General features: G+C 42.5%; 1 gene segment (V, D, J or C); it reads left to right on the forward strand.

Moving 5' to 3' along the window:
* The first annotated feature begins 2,176 nt into the window (after positions 1-2,176).
* Positions 2,177-2,744, forward strand: LOC308266875 (T cell receptor beta variable 9-like). The segment is given in 2 exons: positions 2,177-2,225; positions 2,350-2,744.
* The last annotated feature ends 1,825 nt before the right edge of the window (positions 2,745-4,569 follow it).

Below are 4,569 nucleotides of genomic sequence, written 5' to 3' on the forward strand. Positions count from 1 at the left end.
TACCTCCAGAACTATCTCCTTTGCCAGACACTGGACACCATAGAGGCAGAGAATACTGTAACCGAATAACCAGCTCTCGCTGGCAGAAAATTACATTTTGAGGACAAGCTTGTGTAATAATTTTCTAGCATAAAGAGAAAATTAAAGAAGTTTGATTTATATAATGGAAGGAGAAAACTTGAGACTTGGTCAGTTGAAAAAAAAGAGAACAATAAAAGGTTGTTAATGGGAGGCTAGGAGGGGAGGATCACAGGTTCACAGAGAACATCAGCAAGATCTTCAAAATGAAAAAATAAAATAGGTCTAAGGGTGTAGGTCAGAGGTAGACTCTCCCTGGGTTCATACACCAGTACTATAGTACTACACACACACACACACACACACACACACACACACACACACACGGTTGAAAATAGAGATAAAGGCACAAGGTGAATTAAAGTGGTATATTATGTGACATGAGCTCTCTTCACTTTTTCCAAAGTCCTCAAGACCTAGAAGATTTGAGCAAAGCCTTGTAGCAACAGGTATCACCTGGCAGACAGTCTTTATTGTAGACACTGCCACAAAGCCAGTTGTCTGATATAAGAAGCCTGAGTCGATTATGTCATCTTCCTTCTTGACTTCTGACCTCAATCTCATCTCCACAGGGCAAAGCCAAGTGCTTCTCCAAACATAGAGGATCTGACGTCACCCCTGGTCCTAGAGACTCTCTAATTCCTCCAAGATAAATTCTGTTCCTATGGTAGTTCTCTGCCACTTATCACCTAGCTCCAAGTACTTTCTGTGAACAAAAAGCTCTTTCTGATGCTTCCTAAAACTCAGCAACACTTTGCATCCCATGTGTCTGTGCCCTGACCCTACAGACAATGCTCATCTGCCCAGGGTGGCTCTCACCAGCCTCCCTCTTCTCCTCTAACTCTGACATCCCCCCAGCACTGGACTGTTTTACTCTCTTGCCTTTATTTTTATTGGGAAATACAAGTGTATACTTGACAGTTTTTTATGTGTATGAAAGAAGAAGGTTAATTACCACTTATATGGAGGCCTGTAGCATTATTAATTACTATTTTTCTTTTTCTGGGCACTGCTTTTGGTGGACATGTAATGAGCACTCATCAGGGTCACCTTGGTGTTTCATACAATTACTTCAATGTTCTGAGCAATTGTGGAGTCATAGGATTTTTATTTCAATCTTTTATAAATCTGGAAAAAATATCTAGAATTCTTGTTTGCAAAATGCTTACCTGAATTTGGCAATGATTAATTTAAGTACAAAATAAAAACTATGGGTCTGACTAGTGAACAGAGGGTATAAACTACAGTGTTTCCTAGATCATGAGATCAGCTCACTCTTCTTTATGGCAGGTATTACTATGACTCTTCTCTTTGTTTTAGCATACTAATTGCAGTGATGTAACATTAGTTTCCTTGTTAATTATATTGGTTCATGATTTTTTGGGGGGCCTCCATAGGCTTTGACATCCTGTGGGTGGATCTGATGAACAACTCTCATTTTTCCAGCCTGGAACAGCAACAAAATGGGTACATGTGAGATGAGATGAGGAATTGTGGATGTCTATTTCTGATTGAGTCAACTCTGAGCACAGCCATTCAGCAGCTGGGACTCCATGAGACTGTGGGCCACTTGGGGGTGCTGTGGTTCCACAGTGCTTTGGGGAACCCTGGGAGGGCTGGAAGGAAGGCCAAGAGAGCTTAGCTAGAGGGTGGGCTTGGCCTCCTGCTTGGATGAGGGAGGTGGGGTAAGTTTTCTGAGTGGGTCCTGGACATTCAGACTTCAAAACAAATTATTCACTGTCCAAGATAGAGTAAGGTAGCCATGGAGATACATGTGTACAAAGAATGGTATTTCTCCCAGTGAGGCCAGGGGCTATGCAGCAGAGGTGGAATCTCTATGCAAGGAGCAGTACAAGTTACTGGACCTGTGCACCATGTGTAACCTGACTCACCTTGAGGAATGTTGCTGGGTGGGAAGCGTGCATGGGGCCCAGCCTGGGTCAACCTTTGGGTGCAGTGGGCCAGGTGGCCACCAGGGAGTGATGTCAGATCATGACACATGCTCTCCTCAGAGAGACTACAGCTTCACAACCTTGCAACACTCTCTCCAAGAGACACCATCCTCTGAGCTAGGAGACCTTGGGTTCCAGAAGCTGCTATGGTCTCCAGACTTCTCTACTGTGTGGCCCTCTGTCTCCTGACAGCAGGTGAGCCCTGAGCATAGCCTTGGATCTGCGTTTATCATCCCTGACATACAAGTCAACTTAGAAGGGCTGCAGGAGGAAGCTGCCTCCTGTGCTCTGCCCTAAGCCTCTGTCTCCTGACTTACAGGCCCCGTGTATGCTGGAGTCCTGCAAACCCCAAAGCATCTCATCAAAGCAAAAGGACAGCAAGGGACCCTGAGATGTTCCCCTCTCTCTGGACACCTCTCTGTGTCCTGGTATCAACAGAGCCAGGGCCAGGGTCTTCAGTTCCTCTTTCAATATTACAATGGGGAAGAGAGAGAAAAAGGAAACGTCCCTGAGCGCTTCTCAGCACAGCAGTTCTGGGACTATCGCTCTGAGTTCAACTTGAGCTTCTTGGAGCTGGAAGATTCTGCTGTATTTCTCTGCGCCAGCAGCACTGCACAGCCCTGCGTGATAGACAGTTTTCAGTACAAAAACATCCCTGCCTCGGTTGGGGAGGTGGAGCTGCCAGCCAGACTGGCTCAGCTTCTGGGGAGGTGACAAGCCTCTTCCAAAGACTTGTTGCTGCTACAGTGTGATCTGCTCGCATGCTCACAGGAGTGGTGTGGGGAAGGACCACCTTACCTCTTCATATCTAGGAGGGAGCAGCTTTCCTGCATCTCATATTCAGTTATTGGCTGAAATCTGTTTTCCTAGCACTGTAGTCTCCCCTCTTCACCCTCACCTTGTAGCTCTGCTCCTCATCTTGCTGTCCCTCCTGGGTCCCAACTGTCAGGATGAGAAGGTCATGCAACATACATGATTTTTACAGCCCGTTCCCTAAAAGTTCAAGGAACACACAACTGTTGAAGCACAAAGCATGTTCATCGTGCCTTCTTTGAGATGAGAAAAGAGGTGCAATTTTTTCTGCACTGTGGTCTTCTTGCCCTGGTCTAGAGGGGGCCTCATGATCTTGATCTCTTTCATGGAGGCCTTGTGAGGTATCCCAGCTGCAGAGCAAAGAAAAGAGGAAATTTTCTAGGTAGAGTTCCGTTCTCCTCAGCTGGATACAATCAGCCAGGAGGAAAGGGAGCAAGGCCAATGGTATTCACGAATTTTTTTCTATTATTTTACTCAACAAACACTTTTAGGTTTCCTAATTTGTGAAAGGCACTGCTTATTTAAAACAAAAAGTGGCAAACTTACAAATAAAAAGTAAAACCAAGGATATAGAAGAAAAATAAAAAGCATGTTTGTGCCTTTGATTTGCTGTTGTTGTTTATCCAGATTCATTTACGTCTTTTCAAACTGCCACACATTTTCCTTTTTCTTCTCTTCCTCTTTGCTACCTCTTCATTTTTGCTAGTTTTTCAGATTTTTTAATTGTTACAGAAACATTTAAGTGAGAGCTACCTGCTTAATGGAATTTAAGCGCACAATACTATATTGTTTTATAAACTCAAAATGTTTTACAGCAGATCTCTTGAATGTACACTTTGTACATAAATTATATTCCATCGTACCCCAGGGCAGCCACTTCTGGTTTCACCACCCACCAGGCCCTGGCAACTGGCATTCTGTTCTTTGCTTCCAAGGGTTTGACTCTTTTATAAATCTCATGTAAATTAAATCATATAGTATTTATATTTTTCGAATGGCCATATAGCAATTAGTATGTCCTTCAAGATTATTAGTGTTGTGGCATATGACAGAATTTCTTCTTTAATACTTCATAATATTTCATCATATATATATATATACACACACCATGGTTAATATACGCACTATTGAATGCATAATACTTGACTTTTCTTATGGAAAGCATCCTTCACATAATTGAGAAGGGCCTATTGCAAAACTGAGAGCATGGCACATTAACAGACAGACACAGTTCATGTGTGCTTTAGGGAGAAGACTCCATGAAAGTAATGATGGCATGTTTCACTATGAATTTACTATATACCAAAAAATCTCTGCACTTGTAAAATTTATTTAGTCAGAAATATAATTTCTGAGAAAAAAACAAAGACACAAACACTAAACACTATCATCATCCTCATTTTACAGATCAATTCAATAGCTTGGACACATCATATGGTTATTAGGATGCAGCACTGAGACTCAAGCCTGGCTTAAGGCAGGTGTTTAATGCTTGGTACTACAATGCCGTTTTTAAAGAGAGATTCCCTATCTTCAAAATCGCAATGAGGTCCCCTTCACCCGTCAGTCTTGCTGGCTCTAATTAAATAATGAATACATGTCAATATCCCTAGGAGGTAGTGATATAGACAAAAATATCTGCACAGTACTATGTTTACTGGGCTTAATTTCGATTCCAACACTAGTCAAGATTAATTCAGTTTTTTGGAATGGTTAGCTGAGATTT

This window comes from Muscardinus avellanarius (assembly GCF_963383645.1).
Source record: "Muscardinus avellanarius genome assembly, chromosome: 9".
NCBI lineage: Eukaryota > Metazoa > Chordata > Mammalia > Rodentia > Gliridae > Muscardinus > Muscardinus avellanarius.